The 16,070-nt window shown below is 36.9% G+C and overlaps 1 protein-coding gene across 5 annotated transcripts in view; it reads right to left on the bottom strand.

The window, feature by feature from the left end:
- adcy7 (adenylate cyclase 7) overlaps positions 1 to 16,070 on the bottom strand; it is a 68,026-nt gene that overhangs the window by 50,818 nt on the left and 1,138 nt on the right. The gene's annotated exons all lie outside the window — the stretch shown is intronic.

Here is a 16,070-nt window from a genome sequence, read left to right as displayed (position 1 = left end):
ACCTTATGGGATATGACTTTTTCCTGTTCAGTGGCACTAGATTAGAATATTATCAGATGATCACATTTTGATGCACTGAAAACCAGTGACCTTTGTGAAATGCTTGTGACTGCACGCTAAAAGATTTGTTAGATAAAAAGCTCTGCAAAGAAAAATAATCCATGTGCACAATGGGGGGAAAAAAATGCTGACTGCATATTCTTAGCGCTGCATGGAACGCCACAGTCCAAGCCTTCAATTTAAAATCCTGCAGCAGCAGAGAGGTCGGACGGTCAGAGTGACGCAGGGCGAGCACACAGGGATCTCATTACCTCAAATGTCTTCCGAGAGCCATGGATGACTACACTGAATGGTAGCTGAGGATTCAACTAATAGCATTCTGGTTTTCCCCTGAGTGTCTTTAACAGCCCTTTTAAAATTTGTAAGCCCACACTTTGTTTCATGCACTTGGCGTGAACACAATTTGTGTTCAGCTAAGCTTCTGAAACGCACCCAGTGATGGTCTTTACGTTGGTCATGCCAGATATCGGATCTCAAAGGATGCTTTGTGTGAGGCACGGCGAAAGTTGCACGTTTTGAAAAAGCCATCCCCCTGTGTTTTGCCGCTGTGGGCCAAGGAATGTGAATGAAAGCGTCGCCGTTGAGAAGCAACACAGGAATATTTTTACACACCAGTACCTTTTCCGGGATTTCTGTGGCTGAGTGGGAAGGAGAGGTTTTTGGCAAAGCTGTGTGAAAGCAGGGTTACTCCTACCAAGCATCTGTCTGAAGGCTCACACAAAGGAAATGGCTCGAAAAGACTTGAGTTTCACTGCTGCCCTTCCCATAAATGAGTCACAGTCTGACAGTGCTGTACACGTATTTAATTCAACTGATATACATCTGTGTTTAAAACAGAAAACCAAAACGTGAAATTCTTAAGAGTATAGGCAATGCCAACAAGTGTCTTGTGAAATCATTTGTTACCCTTAAATGTTTTCACATCTCATTGCCGTTCATCTAGAAATTTTGATAGCACATAATTATGAAGTGAGAGGAAAAGAATGCACAGTTCTGAATTTTAAAGGGTGTATCTGTGTTCAGCCACATTGACTCAATACTTTGTTCAACTTCCTTTTGACGTAATTACAGCTGTGAGTATTTTAAAAAGTATCTCCACCAGCTTTTCACATCTAGAGGCACTCCACAAAAACTGTCCCAAATTTAGGTATGGACTTCATCTAGGCCATTGTTGCATATAAATTTGATTTAATTTAAACCATTATGTCTTTTGCCCCCTTTTTAACAGTGTTTAACAGGTTTTTGTATTGCCAATGCTGACATATAAACTTTTAATGATATTTAAGATTTATATCAGCATCTAATATTTGTTTATTCTGACATGTCTTTTGCCATCTGTTTTTTATTCTGACACATTCTTTGTCTACAAAGTATTTGAAGGAGTAACAACATCACACCGTCACTGCAGATCCACTGGCTACACAACAATGCCACAATATTCATGCTGAAGAAACCAGTGAGATTATTCAAGCGTTGTGGTCAATTGTGTTATGCTGCTGAAGAAGCCACCAGAAGATGAGTAAACTACTGTAACAAAGAGATGGTAGTAACCAAACGTCAACTACACAACTCATGTAGGTTAAAGTGTTGAAATTATGCTCAGCTGGGAACAGAAGCACCAGAGTGCCAAGAAAACAACCATTACACTATTTCACTACCAGCAGCAGCAGGCAGAACTGTTGTTAAAAGTCAGGATATTATTTTATTATAACTTACCCATTTAATTTAACTGAAATAAATAAAAATGGTAATAAATGGGGAAAAACTATAACTACATGGAACTAAATAGTGCATTTATAAAACTTTCTAAAACACTGAAATTAGAGATATAATGGCCTTTATTTTTGTGATTATGAATCTATTTGCTAACATTTTGAACTGATGTGAAATTTAGTTCCCCGCCCCCCCCCACACACACACACACACACACATGCAGTTGTCAGCAAATTACAGCAGTCCATAATCTTTCTGCCGAAACTTATGCCAGTCTGCAAAATGGCAACAGCAAAAGTTGAGATAAATCGCTAGTCACTTCAACAAGAATTAAAAAAATAAATTAATTAATTAATTAAATGGCATTGTGATAATACAGACATCACAATATTTTTGACTTTTTAAAATTCTGCACCTAAAGATTAACCAAAGTATGCAAAAATTGAAACTACTACTATAACAAAAAAAAATACACTGAAACTAAACAATATTTCACTAATAATAACTAAGAATAACTAGAAAACTCATTCTAAAAAGTAATTAAATCTAACTGAATTAGACACAAATTTCACAACAAAATAAAACTACACCACAAAACCCAAACGGAACCGTGGCGTTTTCATTGGCGACTAGATGTTTAAATGCAACGAGTTGATGCCTGCCGATTGGTTGATCTGCTTTTAGTGTCAACAAGCAACCGAATAGATGCACCTAAACCAGTTGCCATGAGAGAGTCATCACCATCTGTTACAAAAAGAAACCAACACAGGAACTTCTTATCAGTACTTGTATTGCGTCTTAAACTAGTTTCTAGTAACAGCAGCTTTTCTATCGCCAACCAAAGTTCAGTTAACTTCCTGGCAGTCTGTTTTCTGGCATCCCATAATATTAATCCTGTTCGGTTTAACGCCCATGCATATCTACATGCCAAACATGTTTACAGAGTTGTGGAAATGCAACAAGACAACATCGCAGTGCGTTCACGTTCATGCAATTTCTTACAGCATGAAACAAAAACAGACAGGTGCTTTTTCAGGTCGCTTGCTGTTATGGAGAGGTATGTTTGTCACAAAGAGCAAAAAAAGTTGTTGGAGTGTACTGTTGATTAAAATAATGTAAGGCAAGAACTTTAACAAAATTGTGTTGTGTGTTGGAGTACCAATTTTCCAAAAGATGAGCTTGTTTCTTTTTTTAACGTTCAGCTCTTGCTTTTTTTCCTTCTATCATAATTTGCAAGTCTAAACACTCTTTCACAGATCTGAGATGTCAAAGCATCAGCCTGGTTTTCAGGGTTCTCAAGCAAAGACAGAATTTACCCTGCAACATGCACTTGACCGCACAGCATTTCACTTCCTTGGTAACTGTGACTCATTTCCCTAACAACTCTGCAAGGACAGCTTCACAAAAAAAGGAACCTGTAGCCAGTGCACAATTAGTCACAGATGGATGCTGCAAGAAAACAAAATACCTGATTTTAAGCCGACAGGAGAAACAGAAACCTTCTGTGAATGAAGCACAGAAGGTAAGGTAATTTCATTTTTTATATAGAACATTTTCAGCAACAAGGTAGTTCAAAGTAAATGAGAACAACCTGTCTGTTTTTATATCATACAATATAGTTCTACTCTACAGATTATATTTGAGTACAATACGTAAAAAGAACATCATGAGACAAATGGAATTGTAAATGCATTACCCAAATTGTCTTTTTTTTATTTTTAAGCACTCAAAAGACAAACAGGGTACACGAGCTAGCCTCATCACTGGAGTAGAAGTCTTTTCAGGCTATGAGACACCTGAGCCCACAGCTTTGAGATTCCCCACTGAACATCAGCGTCCCAGCTGCCGACAGCAGAGATCTGCAAAACACTTTCATAAATGATCTGTGTGAGCGAGGTTTGAATGGCAGACACCTGATCCTTCCTGGAGGATTAGATTAACTTTCATTATGGGGAATTTTTAATTTAAGGAGAAGATATTAACTGGGTTTTATTTTCTTATTATTTGGTGTGGATTTATTACATATGTAGTAGAATTACTGACAATTTTAAGTAATATTGCATAATAAGAGTAAGTAATATTTGCACCAAAAAAGTGAGAGAAACCTTGCAGATATTTCTTTTTAAGGTACATATTTTTTTATTATTATTCCAAGTGGAACCAGAGCAGGTGTCCAATGTTGCAACCTCAGGCACCTGGCAAAGCTTCCTCCCATTCATTTTGACAACTGCTATCAAAGGCTGAGCAGCATGGGAGGAGTTTATTGTACTTAAACAATAATAATAAAAAAAGAATAATTTCTACATGATTGCCTCTTTATTTTAAAAAGTAAAACTCAGAAGAAATGATCAAATGCAATTTTTGGAAGAATAGGAAATTCAAGAACTGTATTGTTTGTCGTTTTTTGTCACTTCTTTAATTAAATGAACTTCAGCCTTTTCATTTGTGTTTTGTTTAAGGTGAGGCCTCTAAAATTAGCCGAGTTAAAGACGAGGTCACCTAAAAAGTCTGAAGACTACTTCAATTGGGAATACAAGTCTTTTTGCCCACCCTTCTTAGAAGAGTAGCTCAAGCTCAGTCGGGTTGAGTGGGACAGCGTCTTCCCATCAAGTTTTACCAGCTTTACTGTCTCTGCTGGAGAACAGAATCTCCAAAGCATAATCTTGCCACCACCGTGTTTCACTGCGGGGAAAGTGTATTCAACTCATAGTGCCTTCTTCACCCATTAGCCATAAACTTCAAATTTCATCTCATCTGACCAGAGTTCCTTTCTACACTCGTTTTCTGGGTCACCGAACATTGCTCTGCAAGTTGTTGTTTCACAACCCAACTCTGCTTCACACCTTCCAACAATCTTATCTTTGAACTCTCTGCTGTGACCCCTGAAATTTATAAATCTGGTTGTTTACGTTCTCCAACAAGCTTTCACAAATCACATAGTTTTGAAGGCATTCAGTTGCACTGGATTTTCTTTATAGGCCTATCAGAGAAAAGGGTTTGAATAAAAACACACACTGTATTTTTCAGATATTTATTGCTACTTTGTGCTGATGTATCAAATAAAATCTTAGATAAAGTGCAATGAAGTTTCAGGTAGCAACAGAACAAAATGTGAAAATGAGGTATGAATGCTTTTCTAACCAAGTTGCTGTAGAGTTTTATCAGCTTGGCTTTGAAACTGACGGCATGTTTAGGAGATTATCTGGGCCCCGATACTCCATCAACCAATGATACACCATAAGCTGCTTCTTTCAGAGAACAGAGCTGGTCTTCAACAGTCAGTCTAGTCCTGTGGCTTTTGGAAATTATTTACACAACAAGCAGCACTTATTAAAGAAACTGTTTTTAAAAGATAATTTTCACAGCGAGTAGATGGAAAGAAGAACCACATCAATGCAAGTAGTTCAGACGAACCTTCAAGTTGGAGGAAAACGGCAGACAATAACTTCCCAACCAATAAAAGCAAATATTTCAGACAACAATATGAAGCAGTTGTTGGTATAATCCCTCTCTAAGCTGGCAAATGCCAAATAAAAACCCAGCATTTCTACAATATGTGTAGAAATACTGAAATAAATAAATGTTTGATTTATATTAATAAAAAAAATACAAATATGCATCACTATTATTGCAGTTATTAAAAATGTTTTAAGACAAAGAAAAGGAAAACGGTGAAAAGAGGATTCTTAGTTTTCTCAAAAATATTTTTAAAATCCCTACAATGCACAATAACAAGCATTTTTATTTCCAAAAGCCTTCTTGGAGGAGTAGGTGAGTGTTTGGTTGTGTAAGGGACAGCAGAAGGAGAGGCTTGCCCAGGGCTCTCAGTTGGTCAGTAGTTATATTTTTGGAGGCTCTCTATTGTAATCCAGATTCAAACTGACTCCATGCCCAAATCCATGCCTTTTCTACCAGATCCACCACTAATGCGAGAGCAAGTGGGTAGCTAATAACTCATTAACCAGTTTAGCACAATGAGCAGCTTGTTGAGCCACTGAAGTGTCTACAAGGCTGACTCTGGCATGCAAATCCTGCATGTTTGTACACTGAATGCACATCTACAACAACGAAACCACATCCACAGACTTCAGCTCAACTGAACGAGTTTAAAACACCTACCTTTACATCTGCATAGCCTGGGATTAAATAATTACAAATGCACCTACATAAAGTGGGATGTGCATTACATCTTTAAACATGAACTCCAAATTCCCTGAAATGCTACAGAGATTATTTGTGCTTTAAAGCCATCGACCAGATGTACAGCAAATTCCTCTTTTGCCAGTACAGCGTCCTTAGTTACTAATGTCTTTCACAGGTAAGTTTTTCATTTCTGCAGTGATTTCTGCAAACTCTTCGATTCAATGGCACTTCTCCAGATGGGGTGCTCTCACAAGCGTTACATAATGTCCTTGAATGATAGCAAGCACAATACTCTGGATATGAAATGGGGAGAAAGAGAGAGCAAGACACCCACACAGTTGCACCATCCGCTCTCAAACATTCACAGGAAGAAAGCATCAGCTCACACTGGCTGCAGGGTGTTTCGGCATGGCTTCTGATCAAGAAGTTTGACACAAAAGGTCACTTCGCACAAACCTGTTTGACTCAAAGCTTTCTATCAACAACATGCTATGTAATGCCATTAAAAGGGATATTAAGCACTATAAATTTGAATATCCTTTCAATAAATCATTTTGCATCCTTCAAGTGTAAATCATTTGTTCTACTTCAAACTGTAACTGTATCAACCTTTGTTTTAATCACGCAATGCTAAAGGTAGATCATTTCGAGGGACTGTGGAAGGGGAAGTTGCCCAGGAAATGGAAAGTTTTCTCCAACAGGGTGAAGAGGTATTCCTCTAATGGCACTCCAAAGCAACCCATGTTGTGCTGCAGCTCTTCAAATGGCTAAAGTTAGACTGCATCATTTTCCAGTCTTAAAAAAAAGAGCATCCAAGACTGAATAATGATCAAGATGACAGTAAATTATTGTCAGTCTACAGAGTAATATAACAAGAAAATGAAAGCTGAAGAACTATGGCTTGTACAAAACAAAGAACAAATATAGATGGGTTTACAGCTGCAGCATCTTTTTCTGAGTTTCCATCAGCTTTCCTCTTTTTCCTAAGTTGGAAAAATAATTTCTGCCCAGCACAAGCTGCAAACATTTCTCCAAAACACTGCAATTAAAAGTCTGATAACGGCATCCAAGTACACAACACATTATGTTTAAGGTATGTGGAGGGTTGCTGCACACAAAAACAAACCAGAATATTAATCAGTGGAAACTTCACTTCATGCTGCTTGTTTTCCCACTATTCTACTGAAGCAAACACATCCTTTATGAGTCAGGTTTAAAATCAATAAATTAGTTTTTAGTAGAAACTGATGACGAATCTTTGTCTTATTTTGTCTAAGTATCCGTTGAACTTTTGCGTAAAATACTTGACTGTTGTCTCATCATTGCCACAAAGTGTAAATGTATTTTAATTAAGTGGGAGGAAAATACTAAAACAGGTTTCACACAGTTTGTTAGTTTATAAGCTAGATTAGGTAAGAAGGCATTGTTTTCTTACATAATCTTATATAGATTAGGTAAAAATATAATTTTTAATCGAGACAAAAGAAAATTAGTTGGTCAGAGTAAAAGGGGGCCACATACAAATGTATTTTTACATACAAGTAAAAATGTTTTTACTTGTAAAAACATTTTTTAAATCATGCTTCCTTTTCTTTCACTTGACAATCATGCATTGCTTTCTCTTGATCACAAAAAAAAATCCAATTTAAAACAAATCAAGTTTATAGTAATGTGACAAATTTTTCAAGTTTAATGGGTATGAATACTTTTACTATTAATAAAGCATTCAGTCACTTTTTGTGTTTGCAACGTGACAGAACAATCACTAATAGGGTTCTATTTATGCCTGCATACTCACGCTCACATAAGAGGCATCCTTGAGCACAAGATCTGCACAGAATATTCTGGCCATGCACCAGTTGTTGGTCGTTAATTATAGTGTCTTACAATGGCTCCTCCTAGAACCTCAGCCAAAATTATAAAGCTATCATTAAAAGTGCACAAGGTGCCAACGTAGAAACACGTAGTCCCAGTAGAAAATGTTCATGCTTGTTTGGAAAAAAAAAGAAGAGAAAAGCTCTCCTCTAGAAAAAAAAAATGTCAAAAAAGAAAGATGTGTTCTAAAGTAAGGTGAAACAATACTATTATAACTATCACAATAAATATCTTCTGGAAAGCCAGTGAAAGTTCTTGAAACAAAAATTAAAAGGTAAATGCATAAGTCTTATCTTTCGTACAAAAACAGACTTTTTCACTTATAAGCTGTAAATATTACTTAAATGCATCTTAATCACAATTCAAGACAAATACATTTTTTTTCTAAAAAAATAGATAATAAAAGATGTTGACTGTTTCAGTGTTTATTTACGTAATTAATGAAACGTGAATTTACCTACATGGGTCAGTGGGCGGAGCTATTATAACTTTAGTCATTATGATTTACCTGTCCAGGTTAACCAATCACATGCTTGGGTGTTTTAATGAAACACTTTTTCATAGTTCATGGCAGCACAGGATCCATAATATGATTCAATAAATATTTAAATATATAGAAACATTTTGACATATACAATTCCCTCACAACTTTTGCACTTAAGGTATTAAAATAATTATAACCCCTATTATTTATTTAGCTGTTTGTTCATAAAATGTTTTTATTTACTATTTTACTTATATTTTTTCATAATTACTTTAGTCCTTTTGCCACATAATAGTTAACAGGCTTTAAGCCCAGAGGAGCATTAAAATGCTTGCTCACAGATTCCAGTGGATAGTTTTACCGGAGGAGCCAAGTCTCCCGCCGATCTGATGACGCCAAACACAAACACCTTTGAACCTTGAGAGAGCTTAGACAGTCAGTCGCAGTGGCACCCTCCTCATTTCTGTTATTTTTCTACAGCAGGACGTCGTTCTACAATTTCACTTCACAATGCAGAGTGAAGGAGGTCCTGGGAGCGAAAGATGAAGAGAGGCATCACCCAAAGAGAAGGTCATGTGCTCTCGACGTTCGATGGCCTCAGATCTGAGGTGAGGTTGGGCTCCTTTTAAATACATCAAACAAACTCAGCGGAGGGAAAACAATCCAGGGAGCTTTGTGTAACAACGACTTTCTCTGACCAATAATTCAATCACTGCTGGTTTTGGAGCCGTGTTTATATCCATAACTCGGTGTCAGTACTAATTTTGAGAAGAATGATTGTAGCTAAACAGTTTGTTATTTTAGGCAATATTTAGCTGTGCAAAAATCATTTGGTTGAATTTAAAATTTTTAGTAACTAAAATTGCTTTAATAAGACTCTTAATGACAAGCATCTGCAGCATGTATCCCAAAGGTTGTGCTAAAGAGTACATCTCTTCCTAGAGGCAGTGGACTCGAAGCTAATGAGGTCAATTAGTCCCTGGTGCATTGAGAGATTAGCACCTAATTCACTAAGAGGAGCCCTTCTCATTTCATCCCTCCAGGGGAGACGAAGGGAAGAATATAAATAATGATTACCAAAATGAGGAGATTGGAAAAGAGGAATCGTCAGTCCTGTGAGGGGCTAAAAGCATGCAGAAAGCATAATGATGCCAAACGATTATATAAAATGTATACGATGACTTTTTCTAAATATTTCTTCGGCTTGAACTTTTCAAGGTTTTCTCAGTTTACGGTGTATTGATAGACCAACACAAAGTAGCACATACGTCATAGGAAGATAAAAATATAATGCATGATTTCCCATAAACAACTGAAAAGAGTCCACAAATATTAAGTTATCTACCCTAATTTTCTCTAACGCTCTTCATTAAAATCCAGCGTGATCACCCGCATGTAATTTATTTTCAATAGAAATTCAGCAGTTCTGTGAATGCCTCAAAGGTTTGTTAAAATCAGTCAACAATCATCATCATGAAGACCAAGAAACATCTGAAAGTTCAGGCATGAAGTTGTGGAGAAGCTTTGAGCTCTGCTCAATCCACCATGTGAAAATTAAAAGGCTATGTTCTCATAGCAGGCCAATGTGACCCAAATTCGCTTTATTGCCTATATGTGACCTATATCTGGCTTTTTCACAGTAGCCTAAATGACCCAATTCTGATATTTTCACCCTCGCACACACAAACACACACGCAAAAAAGAAAGACATCAGATCTGTGCCACTTCGATATGTGGTTCTAATTTGGATACAATAATAATTGATAGTTTTCAAAGCGGCTGCAGTCTCAACGGGAATGTTGCATTATCTCTAGCGTTTATGTCATTGATGTGAGACATGCATCATAATTCTGCACCAGAAAAAGCCAGATGTGGTAAATTAGGATGTAAACAATGGCTGAAAACTATTATTATGATCTTATGAAAGAAGTCTGTCACCAAAGTGCATCACATCACAATCAGACCACTCCTGGTTGTGTCTATGCATTCAAATGTTGTTGTTGTTCTTCTGCGTATGTGGGTTGCTTTGGGAACGCAAGTACTGCTTAAGTAAACACCAAGAGGCGCACAGTAACTAAAGAGGAATTGTAAGCTCAGGTAAGAGAAAATTTCAACAGAACATCATGCACTAGAGTCATGCTCCTCACAAATCCAATCTTTATGGAAGAGGAGATATAGGAAAGCTATTGTTGCCAAGTAATACACACGGTTTTCCTGATGACGTAATTTTAAATATTAAACCATTGATATGTTGATCAATTACTAAGTACTTGCATTTTTACCAATTACTGTTTTACTCTTACTTGAGAAAAAAAATCTGTTCAAGTAGAGCAACTCTTACTTGAGTACAATTTTTGGATACTCTACTCACCTCTGCATTATGATGAAGTAACATTGGAGTGGTTTAGTTTAAAGCACATTCATGAGTTAGTAAGAACCAGACAAAATCCACATCTAAAAAACCCAGGCAGTAATCTGTGGTAGTATTAGAAAATCCATGTTCACAGATGCCATCTATCCAGTCTGACTGAACTTGAACTAATATCCAAAAAGAATGGACAAGACATTCAGTCTCTAATGCAAAGACATACCAGAAAAGACTTGCAGCTGCACAGGCAGCAAAAGGCAGTTTCACTACGTACTCACTCAGAGGGCTTGGATATAAATACACAGCTCTTCACTCATTTTGAAAACCATGTTACTCTACTGCATCAGTTGCAACATATTGAAGTTTGCAACTCCATCGTGACAAAGTATTTAAAAAAAAACATTTAAAAGGTATAAAGGCTTTTCCAAGGCACATAAAACACAAAATGATTTTGCAGTTTTGTGTTTTTTCCTTTGATGCTCATTAAGACCGTGTGGAAATAGATTTCTCCAGAGCAGAAAATTCAAAAAAGGAGGGAAGAAATTATACCAAAAGTATTGCAAGGAGAAAGAGAGCATGTGCGCCTCAGCTTGACGGATAGCTTTCAGACCTAGTTCTAAAGAACCTGCAAAAAGTTGCATTTGCATTTCCGGTGGAGGTTCCCCATATTTCCTGTTGAGGTCACAGTCATCAAGCTCAAGTCAAGCTTGTGTTCATCATGTTCTTAATGCATGAGGAGTTGCACATTTAGGTTTTTCAGAGTTTAGATAAAACACTTTTTCTTGTTGAAATTAGCTCTACAGGTCGAAAAAGAATGGCAGCAAAATGAGGAAGTAGTGTGAGCATTTGTGGCTTAAGACTCAAAAATAAGTGCTCATGTTTACAGTCGGTGCCAACCTTCACTGTTGAGTGTGGCCTTTCTCCTACTTGGTCATCTAATGCGGTCTAATGGAGAAAAACAAAACAACCTGACCACTGGTTATTAAGAGACTTGTCACAAAACAACGCTGAGGCAGTAGGCAGTGGCGTCACTCTGAACAGTACCGATCTGTTTCTGGGCTTTCTTTTTCTTTGTGTTAATTTGTACACTGCTCAACCCTGAACAGATGGTCCCTGTCTAAATTCATCAAACTGTAAAATTAATCAAATAGCATGCACAATCACAACAGGGTTTCCTTTGTGTCAAACTGAGAATCGTTACTGCACCATAATCATACGGCTATGGTGAATTCCACATATGTATGATAACTTAGATTACAGCTTTTACACTACAGGACCCTTTGGCATTGCAAGACTTTACAGTGTGTGAATGTGTGTGTGAATGGGTGAATGAGTGAATGTAGCGTGAAACTCTTTGGGGCCCCCTGGACTAGCTAAAGCGCTAGAATCAAAGCATCTTTATGACGAAGCAATAACATTACAGCAAAATATAAAACTAAAGAAATTTCAATTTTACATAATAGCCCCTTTAAAATGATTTGAGTAGCTTAAGTAAAAAAATATATAGAAAATTAGGCCCCTTTTAACTGCATTTATCAATAAGGAAAATTATTTCTTAAAAAGAAATCACTCTTTTTATCCTTCCTCTGTAACACATCACAAGTTGGCACCAAACCTAGACAGGGAACTATCTTTAACCATTCCTCTAAAAAAAACTTTACAGAGTATCTGGAAGTGAAACCAGCCCATAACATCATGGGTCCTCCACTGTTCCCAACAGCTTTTTTCACCAAACCCAAATGGAGCCATTACAAGCTGAAACCTCATCTGATTTGACCAAAGCACCCAGTTCAACAATATGCGACGGTGGGACAGATACATTGTAAACCCTGACCTGTAAAGATCCCAGATCTGCATTATGTTCTCTTGTTTTTTCCACTTTGAAGTCTGGCCGAAAGAAATGGGCCTCTGTGTCACGTCCTATTTATACCCCAGGAAGAGGAGGTCACAGACCACCAAGCTTACAAAGGTATGGGCCATTATGAGGCTCCTGTGGTATAACAGCTTTGAGAAAAAGTACCACAGTTTTACTTTACTTAAACAGAAAAGCAACTAATCCTCCTACTGCTACTAAAACAATGTGACATCTTAACATGTATTAACCGATTTCAATGCATAGTTATAAGCAAACACCTATAATAAGCACTTGAAGAAAACATTAATTGTCAAGTTGATATACTTAGTAATGCTTAGTTTTTTTTTTTTAATCAGACTATTTGCTCAGGTAACTAGGCTGCAGTCTGCTGCTTTACAGATACCGAGATGACAATTTTCCAGCTGTAGTTAACTGCTTTAATAAGAACATGTGTGTCCATATGTTTGGTGACCAAAAATATTTCAAAATTTCCTATCTTGTAAAGTGAGGGAAAATAGGAGCCTACTTTTCAGGCAGCTGAATCAAGAGGGGAGAGGCAGCACTAAATTAATCAATCCATCAAACAACTAGAGAAAACTCTGGTTAACCTGGCAAATTCCTTGCTTTCTCATTTGAATGACTAACTCTATGAAAAGGAAGATGGAAAATTTTAGAAACAAAGAAGACGGGGTCGGGTGTGGGTTAAACCTTTCATACCAGTAATTCGCCAATGGCTGACCAGAAGTTACCTGATAATCTGATAAAAAAAAAGTACATTAATCATAGGAAAAGACTTGAGTTGCATTTTCAAAACAGTTGTAACAATTGTGGCAAAGTTGATTTTATCAAAATAAATTGTTCAAAGATTACAATGCAGAAACACAAAATCTTATCAAGTATTTTTGGTCTAGTTTCTAGTACAAATATCTTGGCACACTTGAAGAAAGACAGATATAGAGGCTTGTTTTAAGTAAATAATTCCTTAACATCGGTGAAAACGTTCCATTGGTAGATAAATTAACTTAGAACATGAGAAAATGTCTTGTTAGAAGTTACATAATCTCCCAATGGAAAAAGTACTTTTTCATCAAAATATTGTGCAATATTAATTTATTGTAATGCTGTGCACAGCATATCAGCGTGGTGTGTGCTGTAATATTTTTATATTGGTCTCCAATTTAATGACACGAATCAACAGAATAACTTTTAAAGTTACTCGGGTTTAACTATGCTCCATAAGAAAAATGTTTATCTTTGTATGTTCAGCACATTTTTCATTTTTAGGTGCAAACAGTAATATAATATAGTTGCTTTTTGCTGGATTTGAGGCACTTTTTACACACAGAGTGCCATATAATGTTATCTAGCTCTCATTCAGTGTTTAAGAAGCAAAATAATCTCAAAACAAGCTCATGAAAATACCAAATATTGGTTTCTCAGATTCACTAAAAGACCCTGAAGTGACACGTTAGCCTTGACAAAACGTGAACTGACTTCTTCAAATTACATGGAGAAGTTGCACCAAGACTTCCTGTCACTTTATCGATCCCAAAGCTTTTATGAACTCTCTTTCACACCTTTTTATGACTCAGTGCCAGCCTTTGCAAAGTTCAACCAACATACTTTAAGAAAGAATGTCTTCTTTATATAAAAAAAAGACTTTCAAAGGAGATGTTGCAACAAGAAATGGTGAACTTATTTCATCCGTCTCACAAATCCCATCTTACAGAAGTCAAGAAGAAGCTAAAACAATGTACATTTAACAAAGAAAATCTATGTAGGAAGGATCACTTCTCTTCCACAAGCAATAAAATGAAAAGAATCAGAAGTAAAGATTACAAACTAACCTGAATGTAATACATACCTTATCTTTACAGGTTCTGCATTTAATGGTTACATAAAGTCTGTTGCTAGATTGTGACAAGCAAAATAATACTTCCTGTTTGTTGCCTTTTGTCTGTTAGGTTAATTCCAAACTGACACAGCAGTGCTATCCATTTAGGAAACAGGCTCTTAAGTTCAAATAAGCGTTTAATGAATTTACCTTCAAGCTGGCAATAAAACTGCAGCCTAGCACCTACTGTGACATAATGGCAGGAATAATAGACAGCAAATCAACCAGCTGTTTTAGCCAGGAGACGAACACTTCCAGAGAAAGTGCTTTATTGTAAAAATAAGATTAGAATCAAATCTTTTACACTATGAATCGTTTCCTACTTTAATGTTTAGCAGGAAGGATTTCTACCTATGCAGTTACCTGGTTTCCTTAGATGTCAAGCTTTTTTACTGACTGATATTAAAAACAGAAAATGTATTGTTCTATAACCAGGTTCAAACTAAAACATATGTAAATAAATTTGAATCTTTCGAAAGGATAGGATTAAAACGACCATTTCTGTTTATAAATTTCATCTGGTTGTTTGGGAAAGTGGTTTGGGATGTCATTTGTTGTGAATCGCTGATGTATAAATAAACTAAGTTGATAGTGTCCCTTAGCTTGCCTGCATTATTTATCCTCCTCTTGACAACTGGTTCCATATAAAAGGAGTTGGCAACTCCAGTTCTTGAGTGTCACCGTCCTGCAACTTTGGATGCATCCCTGCTCCAACACGCCTGAATCAAAAAGCTGAAATACATTCTTGCCATGTCAAAAGGTTTGGCAAAGGCCTTTTCATTAACCATTGATTTGAATCAGGTGTGTTGGAGCAGGGACACATCCAAAAAGTTGCAGCTGCAGAATCCTGCTCAATAAGCTAACTCCAGTCGTCAAGGGCTGGTGTCCTGCAACTTCTAGAATCAGGGGTGTCAAACTCCAGTCCTCAAGGGCCGCTGTCCTGCAGTGTTTAGATGTGCCACAGGTAAAACACAATGGAATGAAATGGCTTAATTACCTCCTCCCTGTGTAGATCGGTTCTCCTGAGCCTTGCTAATGACCTAATTATTCTTTTCAGGTGTGGTGCAGCAGAGGCACATCTAAAAGTTGCAGGACATCGGCCCTTGAGGACTGGAGTTTGACACCCCTGATAGATGTTTCTTTGTTTCAACACACCTGGCTCCAATATTAGCTCATTAGCAGAGCAATGCGAGTTTGTGTGCATGCTAGTGAGGTTGTTTTGCCATTTAATTCAAGTGTGTAGGACAAAAGACACATCTAAAAGTTGCAGCGCTCTGGCCATCGACAACTGCAATTTGAGACATGGTTGATGGTCTATCTTGCACATGCAGTGTTCATAAAATCAGGTATTAATGCTGCCTTGTTTTTAACCACACTTTTTTCCTTTCACTCAACATGCTTGGATACAGCCCTCTGATGAGATGGTTTCTTCTAAAATTATACTTTGTGGTTTTTGTGATTATGCTTTACACCGAAAGCAAATTTCTCAGATAATTTGAATATTGCATAGACTGTTGGACATAACTTTTTAAAATGGAAGTGTTATGTTATGCTCATAATGACTTACACAATTAAGGGGAAGACTGTATAGCAATCTTTTTATACATCAGAATATTAAAGGAAAGTTCAGTGGAAGTAAAGTGTTTTCCAGAGTCACGGGTTAATTTATTCAATTAAT

Source organism: Poecilia formosa, unplaced genomic scaffold, assembly GCF_000485575.1.
Source record: "Poecilia formosa unplaced genomic scaffold, Poecilia_formosa-5.1.2 Scaffold46, whole genome shotgun sequence".
Taxonomy (NCBI): domain Eukaryota; kingdom Metazoa; phylum Chordata; class Actinopteri; order Cyprinodontiformes; family Poeciliidae; genus Poecilia; species Poecilia formosa.
The sequence above is the reverse complement of the archived record's forward strand: the minus strand, read 5'-3'. Positions and strand labels throughout refer to the sequence as shown.